We start from the raw sequence: 17,918 nt of genomic DNA on the forward strand, positions 1-17,918 counted from the left end.
CTAGCTGTGTGCAAAGTGCAAATATAAGCACCAGGAAGCTGTGCAGGACATCCAGTTATTGTGCTAGGAGACAACACTGGGATGGAAACAGGAGTTAAGAACATCCCAGACATCAATATATCGAACAGTTTTCCCCAAAGTGCAACAAGGAAAACAAATAATGACCTAAAGCATGGGTCCTTAACCTTTTGGACCTCGGGGCCAAACGTTTCCACTACATAGGGACCCATCCAGCAGACACAAGACATTGAAACAACGTCAAGAACTTGTTGAATTAGGTCCTAAAGTTAAGCAAGTCAAACATAATGTTGAAACAACATGCTTTTTGACAACGTTTATTCAATTTTTAGTTCTGACTTTGATTTGACCATTGAATTTTGGTCATTTTCCAACCAATATTCTACAACACTAATACAACATTGAAACAACATGCTTTTTGGCGTTTAATCAATGTTAGGTTGTGACATTGATTTGACCATTGAATTTTGGTTATTTTCCAACCAATATTCTACAACACAAATACAACGTTGAAACAACATGCTTTTTGACAACGTTTATTCAATGTTTAGTTCTGACGTTGATTTGACCATTGAAATTTGGTCGTTTTCCAACCAATATTCTACATGAATACAACGTTGAAACAACATGCTTTTAGACGTTTAATCAATGTTGGGTTGTGACGTTGATTTGACCATTGAATTTTGGTCATTTTCCAACCAATATTCTACAACACAAGTACAACATTGAAACAACATGCTTTTTGACAACCTTTAATCAATGTCAGGTTTTGACGTTGATTTGACCATTGAATTTTGGTCATTTTCCAACCAATATTCTTCAACACAAATTCAATGTTGAAACAACATGCTTTTTGACAACGTTTAATCAATGTCAGGTTCTGACGTTGATTTGACCATTCAATTTTGGTCGTTTTCCAACCAATATTCTACATGAATACAACGTTGAAACAACATGCTTTTAGACGTTTAATCAATGTTGGGTTGTGACGTTGATTTGACCATTGAATTTTGGTCATTTTCCAACCAATATTCTACAACACAAGTACAACATTGAAACAACATGCTTTTTGACAACCTTTAATCAATGTCAGGTTTTGACGTTGATTTGACCATTGAATTTTGGTCATTTTCCAACCAATATTCTTCAACACAAATTCAATGTTGAAACAACATGCTTTTTGACAACGTTTAATCAATGTCAGGTTCTGACGTTGATTTGACCATTCAATTTTGGTCGTTTTCCAACCAATATTCTACATGAATACAACGTTGAAACAACATGCTTTTAGACGTTTAATCAATCTTGGGTTGTGACGTTGATTTGACTATTGAATTTTGGTCATTTTCCTACCAATATTCTACAACACAAGTACAACATTGAAACAACATGCTTTTTGACAACGTTTAATCAATGTCAGGTTTTGACGTTGATTTGACCATTGAATTTTGGTCATTTTCCAACCAATATTCTTCAACACAAATTCAATGTTGAAACAACATGCTTTTTGACAACGTTTATTCAATGTTTAGTTCTGACGTTGATTTGACCATTGAAATTTGGTCGTTTTCCAACCAATATTCTTCAACATGAATACAACGTTGAAACAACATGCTTTTAGACGTTTAATCAATGTTGGGTTGTGACGTTGATTTGACCATTGAATTTTGGTCATTTTCCAACCAATATTCTACAACACAAGTACAACATTGAAACAACATGCTTTTTGACAACGTTTAATCAATGTCAGGTTTTGACGTTGATTTGACCATTGAATTTTGGTCATTTTCCAACCAATATTCTTCAACACAAATTCAATGTTGAAACAACATGCTTTTTGACAACGTTTAATCAATGTCAGGTTCTGACGATGATTTGACCATTGAATTTTGGTCATTTTCCAACCAATATTCTACAACACTAATACAACATTGAAACAACATGCTTTTTGACGTTTAATCAATGTTGGGTTGTGACATTGATTTGACCATTGAATTTTGGTTATTTTCCAACCAATATTCTACAACACAAATACAGCGTTGAAACAACATACTTTTTGACAACGTGTAATCAATGTTGGGTTCTGACATTGATTTCAATCAATCAATGTTTATTTATATAGCCCTAAATCACAAGTGTCTCAAAGGACTGCACAAGATTTGACTATTGAATTTTGGTCATTTTCCAACCTATATTCTACAACACTAATACAGCATTGAAACAACATGCTTTTTGACGTTTAATCAATGTTAGGTTGTGACATTGATTTGACCATTGAATTTTGGTTATTTTCCAACCAATATTCTACAACACAAATACAACATTGAAACAACATACTTTTTGACAACGTTTAATCAATGTTGGGTTTTGACATTGATTTCAATCAATCAATGTTTATTTATATAGCCCTAAATCACAAGTGTCTCAAAGGACTGCACAAGTTTTAACTATTAAATTTTGGTCATTTTCCAACCAATATTCTACAACACAAATACAACATTTAAACAACATACTTTTTAGCAACATTTAATCAATGTTGGGTTGTGACGTTGATTTGACCATTGATTTTTGGTCATTTTCCAAGCAATATTCTACAACACAAATACAATGTTGAAACAACATGCTTTTTGACAACATTTAACCAATGTTGGGTTCTGACGTTGATTTGACCATTGAAATTTGTTCATTTTCCAACTAATATTCTATAACACAAACCTAACGTTGAAACAACATACCTTTTGACAACGTTTAATCAATGTTGGGTTCTGACATTTATTTCAATCAATCAATGTTTATTTATATAGCCCTAAATCACAAGTGTCTCAAAGGACTGCACAAGATTTGACCATTGAATTTTGGTCATTTTCCAACCAATATTCTACAACACAAATACAACATTTAAACAACATACTTTTTAGCAACGTTTAATCAATGTTGGGTTGTGACGTTGGTTTGACCATTACATTTTGGTCATTTTCCAAGCAATATTCTACAACACAAATACAACGTTGAAACAACATGCTTTTTGACAACATTTAATCAATGTTGGGTTCTGACGTTGATTTGACCATTGAAATTTGGTCATTTTCCAACTAATATTCTATAACACAAACCTAACGTTGAAACAACATGTTTTTTGACAGTGTTTAATCAATGTTGGGTTGTGACGCTGATTTCATCATTGAATTTTGGTCATTTTCCAACTAATATTCTACAACACTAACACAACATTGAAACAACATGATTTTTTATGTTTAATCAATGTTGGGTTCTGACGTTGATTTGACCATTGAAATGTGGTCATTTTCCAACCAATATTTCACAACACAAATACAACGTTGAAACAACATGCTTTTTGACAACCGTTTAATCAATGTCAAGTTCTGACGTTGATTTGACCATTGAATTTTAGTAATTTTCCAACCAATATTGTACAACACAAATACAACATTTAAACAACATGCTTTTTGACGTTTAATCAATGTTGGGTTGTGACATTTATTTCAATCAATCAATGTTTATTTATATAGCCCTAAATCACAAGTGTCTCAAAGGACTGCACAAGATTTGACCATTGAATTTTGGTCATTTTCCAACCAATATTCTACAACACAAATACAACATTTAAACAACATACTTTTTAGCAACGTTTAATCAATGTTGGGTTGTGACGTTGGTTTGACCATTACATTTTGGTCATTTTCCAAGCAATATTCTACAACACAAATACAACGTTGAAACAACATGCTTTTTGACAACATTTAATCAATGTTGGGTTCTGACGTTGATTTGACCATTGAAATTTGGTCATTTTCCAACTAATATTCTATAACACAAACCTAACGTTGAAACAACATGTTTTTTGACAGTGTTTAATCAATGTTGGGTTGTGACGCTGATTTCATCATTGAATTTTGGTCATTTTCCAACTAATATTCTACAACACTAACACAACATTGAAACAACATGATTTTTTATGTTTAATCAATGTTGGGTTCTGACGTTGATTTGACCATTGAAATGTGGTCATTTTCCAACCAATATTTCACAACACAAATACAACGTTGAAACAACATGCTTTTTGACAACCGTTTAATCAATGTCAAGTTCTGACGTTGATTTGACCATTGAATTTTAGTCATTTTCCAACCAATATTGTACAACACAAATACAACATTTAAACAACATGCTTTTTGACGTTTAATCAATGTTGGGTTGTGACATTTATTTCAATCAATCAATGTTTATTTATATAGCCCTAAATCACAAGTGTCTCAAAGGACTGCACAAGATTTGACCATTGAATTTTGGTCATTTTCCAACCAATATTCTACAACACAAATACAACATTTAAACAACATACTTTTTAGCAACGTTTAATCAATGTTGGGTTGTGACGTTGGTTTGACCATTACATTTTGGTCATTTTCCAAGCAATATTCTACAACACAAATACAACGTTGAAACAACATGCTTTTTGACAACATTTAATCAATGTTGGGTTCTGACGTTGATTTGACCATTGAAATTTGGTCATTTTCCAACTAATATTCTATAACACAAACCTAACGTTGAAACAACATGTTTTTTGACAGTGTTTAATCAATGTTGGGTTGTGACGCTGATTTCATCATTGAATTTTGGTCATTTTCCAACTAATATTCTACAACACTAACACAACATTGAAACAACATGATTTTTTATGTTTAATCAATGTTGGGTTCTGACGTTGATTTGACCATTGAAATGTGGTCATTTTCCAACCAATATTTCACAACACAAATACAACGTTGAAACAACATGCTTTTTGACAACCGTTTAATCAATGTCAAGTTCTGACGTTGATTTGACCATTGAATTTTAGTCATTTTCCAACCAATATTGTACAACACAAATACAACATTTAAACAACATGCTTTTTGACGTTTAATCAATGTTGGGTTGTGAAGTTGATTTGACCATTGAAATTTGGTCATTTTCCAACCAATATTCTACAACACAAATACAATGTTGAAACAATATGCTTTTTGACAACGTTTAATCAATGTTGGGTTGTGACGTTGATTTGACCATTGAATTTTGGTCATTTTCCAACCAATATTCTACAACACAAATACAACATTTAAACAACATACTTTTTAGCAACGTTTAATTAATGTTGGGTTGTGACGTTGATTTGACCATTGAAATTTGGTCATTTTCCAACTAATATTCTATAACACAAACCTAACGTTGAAACATGTTTTTTGACAGTGTTTAATCAATGTTGGGTTGTGACGCTGATTTCATCATTGAATTTTGGTCATTTTCCAACTAATATTCTACAACACTAACACAACATTGAAACAACATGATTTTTGATGTTTAATCAATGTTGGGTTCTGACGTTGATTTGACCATTGAAATGTGGTCATTTTCCAACCAATATTTCACAACACAAATACAACGTTGAAACAACATGCTTTTTGACAACCGTTTAATCAATGTCAAGTTCTGACGTTGATTTGACCATTGAATTTTAGTCATTTTCCAACCAATATTCTCCAACACAAATACAACATTTAAACAACATGCTTTTTGACGTTTAATCAATGTTGGGTTGTGAAGTTGATTTGACCATTGAATTTTGGTCATTTTCCAATCAATATTCTACAACACAAATACAATGTTGAAACAATATGCTTTTTGACAACGTTTAATCAATGTTGGGTTGTGACGTTGATTTGACCATTGAATTTTGGTAATTTTCCAACCAATATTCTACAACACAAATACAACGTTGAAACAACATACTTTTTGACAACGTTTAATCAATGTTGGGTTCTGACATTGATTTCAATCAATCAATGTTTATTTATATAGCCCTAAATCACAAGTGTCTCAAAGGACTGCACCAGATTTGACCATTGAAATTTGGTCATTTTCCAACTAATATTCTATAACACAAACCTAACGTTGAAACAACATGTTTTTTGACAGTGTTTAATCAATGTTGGGTTCTGACGTCATTGAATTTTGGCCATTTTCCAACTAATATTCTACAACACTAACACAACATTGAAACAACATGCTTTTTGATGTTTAATCAATGTTGGGTTCTGACGTTGATTCGACCATTGAAATGTGGTCATTTTCCAACCAATATTTTACAACACAAATACAACGTTGAAACAACATGCTTTTTGACCGCGTTTAATCAATGTCAAGTTCTGACGTTGATTTGACCATTGAATTTTGGTCATTTTCCAACCAATATTCTACAACACAAATACAATGTTGAAACAATATGCTTTTTGACAACGTTTAATCAATGTCGGGTTGTGACGTTGATTTGACCATTGAATTTTGGTCATTTTCCAACCAATATTCTACAACACTAATACAACATTTAAACAACATACTTTTTAGCAACGTTTAATTAATGTTGGGTTGTGACGTTGATTTGACCATTGAATTTTGGTCATTTCCCAACCAATATTCCACAATACGTAAATATGTATTATAAATGTCAGAGGTTTTTGAATGTTTTTATATGCGCAATCGATCGACTCCATTGTTAGCTGACTTTTTCTAACCCTTATTTATGATTTAGAATGCATTTAAAAAATTCCGAAAACAAGTGCAGTTCCATCTTAAATCTTTTCTGTTCCAGACTAAAAAAACAAGGGTGATAAAATTATTCGGAGTTGTAAGTTGATCTATTTTTTGGTTTTCCTGTTAATGTAAATAAGGATTCAATGCTATGCGGGGGTGTACTTATAACAATTTTTCAGACAAATGATACTAAATGTTTGGGGGGGGCGTGACAGAAAATAGTTGATGCGTTGGATGAACACATGAACAAAGGCTGTGATACGTTCTTGTCTTAAAAAAAACCCAAAACAACCAACAATACCCACAATGCAATGGGCTCACTGCGTTGCCAGGCCACACATGTTATTAAAAGTCACTCAGTTTGTTTTTGTCGCCAACTTGGCAGAAGGCAGGACGTGGACTGAAGCAAGATGTTTACTTAGGATGGACATTTGGTCTACTGTCTACTTATTTGCATTTTAAAATAGGCTTTGCTGTACTTTAAAAAAAAAAAACGGATTATAGTAAATAAAAGCAGACTTGGTTTAGGAATATCTGAAGCAGGAGTCATACCTGAGACTTTGTACGACTGGATGGATTTCATGAGTATTACTCGCAGCTTTACGCTGCTAAATTAAAAAGGCCAACAGTTTTGTACTTGGAAAAAATGTACTCTGAAATGAAAGATTAAGTTCTTATATGACATTTTTAAAACTACATCAGCATATTAATCAAAAGAAAAATAAGTGCACGCAATTTTTTTCAGGTTGAATATAATTCTGATTTACATTTTTGAATACCGTATTTTTCGGAGTATAAGTCGCACCAGCCGGAAATGCATAATAAAGAAGGAAAAAAACATATATAAGTCGCATTTTTTGGGGAAATGTATTTGATAAAAGCCAACACCAAGAATAGACATTTGAAAGGCAATTTAAAATAAATAAAGAACTGAATAAGTGTACGTTATATGAGGTATAAATAACCAACTGAGAGCGTGTCTGGTATGTTAACGTAACATATTATGGTAAGAGTCATTCAAATAACTATAACATATAGAACATGCTATACGTTTACCAAACAATCTGTCACTCCTAATCGCTAAATCCCATGAAATCTTCCTCCTCGGTGTCGCCTCTGGTATGTCCTTTCTTTCTGCTGCTCGATCGCAGTTCTCTGCTGCATATTTCACTACGTCCGGCTTGTAATCTGCAGTATATGATTTCCTTTTCGCTGCCATTTTTGTTCAGCCCTTCTCAGTTTTTATAAGTTACCGCCAATGTTGATGTGATCCATTTTAATAGCTACGGCAGTAGCATATAGCAGTTAGCATCCCATGACCCACAATGCACTTCTGCCATGACCCTCCCCCACCGAATTCTTATTGGTTGACGTGTGAGTGACGATTGCTGCCATTTGCTTCGTCTCTTACGTGAATGAGATAGATAATAGTATTTAATATATTTTACGGTAATGTGTTAATAATTTCACACATAAGTCGCTCCTGAGTATAAGTCGCACCCCCAAACTATGAAAAAAACTGCGATTTACGTATAATCCAAAAAATACGGTATATATTTTATTTTTATTTTTCACTTCTGCATATTTTGATATTTGAGCTTCAATTTTAAGTAAAAACAGAATAAAACCAATATTTCACAACACAAATACAACATTGAAACAACATATTTCTTGACAACGTTTAATCAATGTTGGGTTGTGACTTTGATTTGTCATTGAATTTTGGTCAATTCCCAACCAATATTCTACAACACAAATACAACGTTGAAACAACATGCTTTTTGACACCGTTTATTCAATGTTGGGTTATGACGTTGATTTGACCGTTAAATATTGGTCATTTTCCAACCAACAATGTGGATCCAACGTTGGACATCAACTTTGTTTCCATTAACAAATACAACTATTTTGCAACGTTGTTTCAAAGTCAGTTTTAAAGGACATGTACAATTAATCAATGTTGTATCAACATCTTGTGCCTGCTGGGTCCCCCCACTCCGTCGCCCCTTTATGACATCATCACTGGTCGACTGTTATTCTTTGCTAACTAACAGAGTTACACTGCAAATCGCAAAAATGTTGTCGATAAAATCCCTTCTCGCGAGTAGGAATTGTATCCACAACATTTTTGAGTTTGTGCAACATTTTTGATTTGGTGCAACATTTTTAAGATTATGCACAATTTTTAAGTTTGTGCAACATTTTTGAGTTTGTGCAACATTTTTGAGTTTGTGAAACATTTTTGAGTTCATGCAACATTTTTAAGTTTGTGCAACATTTTTAAGTTCGTGTAACATTTTTGAGTTTGTGCAACATTTTTGATTTTGTGCAACATCTTTGAGTTTCTACAACATTTTTGAGTTTGTGCAACATTTTTTGAGTTTGTGAAACATTTCTGAGTTTGTGCAACATTTTTGATTTTGTGCAACATTTTTAAGATTATGCAACATTTTTGAGTTTGTGCAACATTTTTGAGTTTGTGCAACATTTTTGAGTTTGTGAAACATTTTTGAGTTTGTGCAACATTTTTGAGTTCATGCAACATTTTTGAGTTTATGCAACATTTTTGAGTTTGTGCAACATTTTTGATTTTGTGCAACATTTTTGAGTTTGTGCAACATTTTTGAGTTTGTGCAACATTTTTGAGTTCATGCAACATTTTTGAGTTTGTGCAACATTTTTGAGTTTGTGCAACATTTTTGAGTTCATGCAACATTTTTGAGTTCATGCAACATTTTTGAGTTTATGCAACATTTTTGAGTTTGTGCAACATTTTTGATTTTGTGCAACATTTTTGAGTTTGTGCAACATTTTTGAGTTCATGCAACATTTTTGATTTTGTGCAACATTTTTAAGTTCGTGTAACATTTTTGAGTTTATGCAACATTTTTGAGTTTGTACAACATTTTTGATTTTGTGCAACATTTTTATGTTCATGCAACATTTTTGAGTTTGTGCAACATTTTTGAGTTTGTGCAACATTTTTGAGTTTGTACAACATTTTTAAGTTTGTGCAACATTTCTGAATTTATGCAACATTTCTGAATTTGTGCAACATTTTTGAGTTTGTACAACATTTTTGAGTTTGTACAACATTTTTGAGTTTGGGCAACAGTTTTGAGTTTGCAACATTTTTGAGTTTGCGCAACATTTTTGATTTTGTGCAACATTTTTGAGTTCATGCAACATTTTTGAGTTTGTGCAACATTTTTGAGTTCATGCAACATTTTTGAGTTTGTACAACATTTTTGATTTTGTGCAACATTTTTATGTTCATGCAACATTTTTGAGTTTGTGCAACATTTTTGAGTTTGTGCAACATTTTTGAGTTTGTACAACATTTTTAAGTTTGTGCAACATTTCTGAATTTATGCAACATTTCTGAATTTGTGCAACATTTTTGAGTTTGTACAACATTTTTGAGTTTGTGCAACATTTTTGAGTTCATGCAACATTTTTGAGTTTGTACAACATTTTTGATTTTGTGCAACATTTTTATGTTCATGCAACATTTTTGAGTTTGTGCAACATTTTTGAGTTTGTGCAACATTTTTGAGTTTGTACAACATTTTTAAGTTTGTGCAACATTTCTGAATTTATGCAACATTTCTGAATTTGTGCAACATTTTTGAGTTTGTACAACATTTTTGAGTTTGTGCAACAGTTTTGAGTTTGCAACATTTTTGAGTTTGTGCAACATTTTTGATTTTGTGCAACATTTTTGAGTTCATGCAACATTTTTGAGTTTGTGCAACATTTTTGAGTTCATGCAACATTTTTGAGTTTGTACAACATTTTTGATTTTGTGCAACATTTTTATGTTCATGCAACATTTTTGAGTTTGTGCAACATTTTTGAGTTTGTGCAACATTTTTGAGTTTGTACAACATTTTTAAGTTTGTGCAACATTTCTGAATGTATGCAACATTTCTGAATTTGTGCAACATTTTTGAGTTTGTACAACATTTTTGAGTTTGTGCAACATTTTTGAGTTCATGCAACATTTTTGAGTTTGTACATTTTTGATTTTGTGCAACATTTTTATGTTCATGCAACATTTTTGAGTTTGTGCAACATTTTTGAGTTTGTGCAACATTTTTGAGTTTGTACAACATTTTTAAGTTTGTGCAACATTTCTGAATTTATGCAACATTTCTGAATTTGTGCAACATTTTTGAGTTTGTACAACATTTTTGAGTTTGTACAACATTTTTGAGTTTGTGCAACAGTTTTGAGTTTGCAACATTTTTGAGTTTGTGCAACATTTTTGATTTTGTGCAACATTTTTGAGTTCATGCAACATTTTTGAGTTTGTGCAACATTTTTGAGTTCATGCAACATTTTTGAGTTTGTACAACATTTTTGATTTTGTGCAACATTTTTATGTTCATGCAACATTTCTGAATTTGTGCAACATTTTTGAGTTTGTACAACATTTTTGATTTTGTGCAACATTTTTATGTTCATGCAACATTTTTGAGTTTGTGCAACATTTTTGAGTTTGTGCAACATTTTTGAGTTTGTACAACATTTTTAAGTTTGTGCAACATTTCTGAATTTATGCAACATTTCTGAATGTGTGCAACATTTTTGAGTTTGTACAACATTTTTGAGTTTGTGCAACAGTTTTGAGTTTGCAACATTTTTGAGTTTGTGCAACATTTTTGATTTTGTGCAACATTTTTGAGTTCGTGCAACATTTTTGAGTTTGTGCAACATTTTTGAGATCATGCAACATTTTTGAGTTTGTGCAACATTTTTGAGTTCATGCAACATTTTTGAGTTTGTGCAACATTTTTGAGTGTGTGCAACATTTTTGATTTTGTGCAATATTTTTAAGTTTATGCAACATTTTTGAGTTTGTGAAACATTTTTGAGTCTGTGCAACATTTCTGAGTTTGTGAAATATTTTTGAGTTTGTGAAATATTTCTGAGTTTGTGAAATATTTTTGAGTTTGTGAAATATTTTTGAGTTTGTGAAACATTTTTGAGTTCGTACAACATTTTTGATTTTGTGCAACATTTTTAAATTTGTGCAACATTTTTGAGTTGGTGCAACATTTTTGAGTTGGCACAACATTTTTGAGTTTGTGAAACATTTTTGATTTTGTACAACATTTTTGAGTTTGTGCAACATTTTTAAGTTTGTGCAACATTTTTGAGTTTGTGAAACATTTGATACCACACCACCTAAGCTGCGCTCACCCTTTAGAGCACAGCTGGCGCTAAAACCTACAGAACATAGTTCTTTCAGGTTTCTCTGTTTACATTTTTACACTATTTTCTTCCACTTTATGAAGCATTTCTTACATATTCTTTATTTTTAAGAGCTTATTGTTGAGTGTTCAATATGATTTGACTATTTTGTTTCCTTTCTGCCTTGATAGCTGAGGGATTATAATCAGAGGAAGGTTGCATTTGATATTAAACATTTAGTATGTTTTTCTCCTGGTCCTTAGTTTCTATTAAAAACGATCAATAATTATCGATATCGACCGATATAAAATACTTGTTTTCAGGCCACTAGCTCTCCTTTCCCTGACAGCCAAAGAGAATGGAGTGACGTCCGTCAAAGACATTGGTGAACATTAACCAGGCCCAGCAGAGAACCGGTTATATAAGGTGTGTGTGTGTGTGTGCGTGTGTGTGCGTGTGTGTGTGTGTGCGTGTGTGTGTGTGTGTGTGTGTGTGTGTGTGTGTGTGATAGGGGGGTCACACTAACATTCCTCAGCACTCCTCCCAGTCAGCCATTCATCTTCACATGCTTATCTTTGTCAAGAGCCACATGTTGCTCTCCGGCTGAATCACACAGGTCAGGACGAAGGTCAGCTCCATCGCTTCATTTCCTGGTTAGGGATGCCCCCCCCCCCCCCCCCCCCCCTCACACACACACACACACACCCCACCCCTCCCCTCCATGTTTACTGAAAGTCTTGCTTTTATTTGCTGACATTCCCTTATCTGTCCTTTTGACTTCCTGGAACAATGTGGTGTCAGAGAGGTGACTCCATTGCTGGATTTTTAAGGCAACTGACCAAAACATGTAACATTATCAAGTATCTGTTGCTCAGTTGCAATACACTTTCTCACCACTTGTGGCAGTAATGCATCTGTCAGTTGACAATCTCAAAGAAAAGAAGTCATGGCCAAGTTTCTTAAGTAATGATTGATAATGACTAGGGGTGTAACGGTATGTGTATTTGTATTGAACCGTTTTGGTACGGGGGTTCGGTTCGGAGGTGTACCGAACGAGTTTCCACACGAACATATTAAGTAGCCGCCTCTGCTTCCTTCTGCCTCTGTCTCTGTTAGTCCTCTACACAGCACCCAGCATTGTCCCACCCACACAACTGATTGGTTACAAACAGAGCGGTAACAGCCAATCAGCAGTGCGTATTCAGAGCGCATGTAGTCAGTGCTTAGCGTTTAGCATCACTTGGACAAAGATAAGACCTTCTGGGGAAAGGTTCTGTGGTCAGATGAAACAAAAATGGAGCTGTTTGGCCACAATACCCAGCAATATGTTTTGAGGAGAAAAGGTGAGGCCTTTAATCCCAGGAACACCAAACCTACCGTCAAGCATGGTGGTGGTAGTATTATGCTCAGGGCCTGTTTTGCTGCCAATGGAACTGGTGCTTTAAATGGGACAATGAAAAGGAGGATTACCTCCAAATTCTTCAGGACAAGCTAAAATCATCAGCCCGGAGGTTGGGTCTTGAGCGCAGTTGGGTGTTCCGACAGGACAATGACCCCAAACACACGTCAAAAGTGGTAAAGGAATGGCTAAATCAGACTATAATGAAGGTTTTAGAATGGCCTTCCCAAAGTCCTGACTTAAACGTGTGGACAATGCTGAAGAAACAAGTCCATGTCAGGAAACCAACACATTTAGCTGAACTGCACTAATTTTGTCAAGAGGAGTGGTCAAAAATTCAAGCAGAAGCTTGTGGATGGCTACCAAAAGCGCCTTATTGCAGTGAAACTTGCCAAGGGACATGTAAGCAAATATTAACATTGCTGGATGTATACTTTTGATTTGGTCACATTTTCAGTAGACCCATAATAAATTCATAAAAGAACCAAACTTCATGAATGTTTTTTGTGACCAACAAGTATGTGCTCCAATCACTCTATCACAACAAAATAAGAGTTGTAGAAATGATTGGAAACTCAAGACAGCCATGACAATATCATACTTGCCAACTTTGAGACCTCCAAATTCGGGAGATTTGGGGCACGGGGGTTTGAGATGGGCGCGGGGGGGAGTGTATTTTGTGTGTATATATATATATATATATATATATATATATATATATATATATATATATATATATATATATATATATATATACTTGACTTTCAGTCAATTCTAGCTATATATATATATATATATATATATATATATATATATATATATATATATATATATATATATATATATATATATATATATATATATATATATATATATATGTACAGTATTTTATTATATATATATATACATATACATAAGATAAATACTTGAATTTCAGTGTTCATTTATTTACACATATACACACATAACACTCCTCTACTCATTGTTGTATTTGCAAGTGCAATGCTTTGCAGCCAGCAGCACAGCCTTTGAAGGAGCATAGGTATGGGCAGTGTAATATTCTGGGATAGAGTCAATAACCAGGCGAGGTGACAAAGTTATGTCTCTTTACTTCATACTTCAGAACCGACTTCCACACTTGCCGTCAGGGTGCGCAATACAACGTAAACCGTTGGCCAACCAAAAAGTAACCACAGAACACTATACGGCAGTGGTCCCCAACCTTTTTGCGGACCGGTCAATGCTTGAAAATTTAATAATGTAGGAACCAGAATATTAATAACAGAAAGAAACAACCCTTTTGTGTGAATGAGTGCAAATGGGGGATGGAGGTTTTTTGGGTTGGTTATTGTTAGTGTATCTTGTGTTTTTTATGTTGATTTAATAAAAAATAAAAATTATATATATATATATATATATATATATATATATAATAATAAAAAATCTGCCCGATTGTAGCTGAGATAGTGCATATATACATATGTATGTATATATATATATATATATATATATATATATGTATTTATATATGCATATATACATATGCATATGTGTATTAATATGTATATATAAAACATTTTGTAATTAAGAATTAATTTATAATATAGATGAATGAGAACTGCGATTTGAATGTGAATCGATTTTTTGTTTGACATAGCATTTTATTCTCGCATTTAAGCTAATTTTGTATGTTTAAACCTAAAAATAATGTATTTTGATACTAAACCACTGTAAACTTTCGGTAATACTCTGAAAAATTAGCTACCTAATTTTCACCTTAAAATCTACAGATTTTTAATATATTTTATGATAACATTTTAGCTCATTTTGTTAGTTTAAACCTAAAAATCATGGATTTTAAAACTTGGCACCATCTTAGAAGTATGTTACTTTTTTTTATGCTAGCATGCTAATTTTAGCATGCTAACATTTTATGCTAACCTTGTATGCTTATTTTGTATGTTTAAACATAAAAACCAATCAATTGTGATACTTGGTCTCATCTTAGAAGTATGCTAACTAATCTTAAGTTAGCACCCTGGCATTTTATGCAAGCATTTTAGCTAATTTTGTTAGTTTAAATCTAAAAATCATGTATTTTGATACTTGGCCCAATCTTCGAAGTATGCTAACTCATCAGCTAAATTTGTATGTTTAAACCTAAAAGTCATGGATTTCGATACTTGCCGCTATCTTAGAAGTATGCTAACTTAACGTTTTATGCTAGTATTTTTGCTCATTTTAATTTACTGACTGCTTCCTGAACAGGGTTTGTGAATGGAAAAGTTTGTAAAGTGAAGCACATTTCTCCATAAGGAACAATGTAAACATGAATAATTGGTTCCAGCCTTGAAGACAATAAAAAGTACTATAGAGTACTGTATATCAAACAGACATAACAAGGGGGCGAGGGATCAACTTTCTATTCATTATCAAGTTAAAACAACAACCACAAGCCGAACTGTCCTGTATGCGCTGCCTATACGCACACACACACACACACAAGATCCTTAGGTGCCCTCACAAACTATCAAAAATGACAAAAAATTAACATGTTGCTTAACATTTTAAAAAGTACAATTGTCAGGAGAGAGAAAGGAGAAGGGAGGGGGCGGTGGGAGGGGCTGTGTGTGGTAAAGGAGAAGTGCCTCCATTATTGTCACCTCCTGAGCAACCATGACTCAGATGTCTATTTCCAGACTCCTGCAGCTTTTTCAGATCCACCCTACGTTCCTCACAATAACGTCCCCTCCCCTCCCCCCCACGAGTCGCCGAGGTGCTCGTCAGAAAACACAAAACCAGTGCGCTCATTCTCGTCTTCCTGCAATCCCAGGAGAGGATTGTTCTGTTCCAGAAGCGACATGCCACTGAGGAATGTGTCGCTGCTGAGCGACATGTCTCTCACCACCAGAGGTCGTCCATCAAGAGTCCTCTTTGGGGGCAAGGTGCATGTACACGTGTGGCGTTCAAGGACAACAGGAAGATCCGGCCACAAAAAGTTGGCCTGCTGGTTTAGCAAAGAATAGGACTTTATTTGTTATTATATACTTATTTATTTATGTACTTATTTATTATTTATTTATATACTTACTTATCATATTTATTTATATACTTATTTATCATATATTATTTATTTATATACTTATTTATTATATATTATTTATTGATATACTTATTCATCATATATTATTAATTTATATACTTATTTATTATATATTATTTATTTATATACTTATGTATTATATACTTAATTATTTATATACTTATCTATTATAAAAAACTATTATTTATATACTTATTTATTTATATACTTATTTATTATATATTATTTTTTATATACTTATTTATTACATATTTATTTATATACTTATTTATTATATACTTATTTATTTATATACTTATTTATCATATATTATTTATTTATATACTTATTAATTATATATTATTTATTTATATACTTATGTATTATATACTTAATTATTTATAAACTTATTTATTATAAAAATTATTTATTTATATACTTATTTGTATACTTATTTATTATATACTTATTTATTTATATATTTATTTTTATATATACTTATTTATTGCACATTATTTTTTGATATACTTATTTATTATATATTATGTATTTATATACTTATTTATTATATACTTATTTATTTATATACTTAGTTATCATATATTATTTATTTATATTCTTATTCATTATTTATTTATATACTTAATAATTATATATTATTTATATACGTATTTATTATATATTATTTATTTATATACTTAATATATACTTATGTACTTATTTATTTATATACTTATTTATTATTTCTTTATATACTTATTTATTTATATACATATGTATTATATATTATTCATTTATATACTTATTCATTATATATTATTTATCTATACACCTATTATATATTATTTATTTATATACTTAGTTATCATATATTATTTATTTATATTCTTATTCATTATTTATTTATATACTTAATAATTATATATTATTTATATACGTATTTATTATATATTATTTATTTATATACTTAATATATACTTATGTACTTATTTCTTTATATACTTATTTATTATTTCTTTATATACTTATTTATTTATATACATATGTATTATATATTATTCATTTATATACTTATTTATTATATATTATTTATCTATACACCTATTATATATTATTTATTTATATACTTATTATATATTATTTATTTATATACTTATTATATATTATTTATATATACACTTATTTATTATATATTATTTATTTATGTACTTATTTATTATATATAATTTATTTATATACTTAATTTGTATATATTATTTATTTATGTAGTTCTTTATTATATATAATTTATTTATGTACTTATTTATTATTTATGTATTGACTGTGCTGCTTTGACACCAACTTTTACCTTTTTATATTTGTTTAGTAAAAATACAAACATGAAGTAACATTATAGAACTTCTCTTATCTGTTCACGTGCTAGCATACTGATGTTAGCATGCTACTAGCTTTTTCGCTGATTTTGACATAATAAAACGTGTTTTTTGATACTCCATGTAAGAATGTTAACTCATCCTATTTATGCTAGCATTTTAGCTCATTTAGTATGTTTAAAACTAAAAATCATGGATTCGGATACTTGGCCCCATCTTAGAAGTATATTACCTTCTCATGCTAACATTAGCGTGC

At 31.6% G+C, this 17,918-nt stretch overlaps 1 protein-coding gene across 3 annotated transcripts in view; it reads right to left on the reverse strand.

The window, feature by feature from the left end:
* ppp1r13l (protein phosphatase 1, regulatory subunit 13 like) overlaps positions 1 to 17,918 on the reverse strand; it is a 46,822-nt gene that overhangs the window by 19,651 nt on the left and 9,253 nt on the right. The window lies entirely within an intron of this gene.

Source organism: Nerophis lumbriciformis, linkage group LG17 (assembly GCF_033978685.3).
Source record: "Nerophis lumbriciformis linkage group LG17, RoL_Nlum_v2.1, whole genome shotgun sequence".
Taxonomy (NCBI): Eukaryota; Metazoa; Chordata; class Actinopteri; order Syngnathiformes; family Syngnathidae; genus Nerophis; species Nerophis lumbriciformis.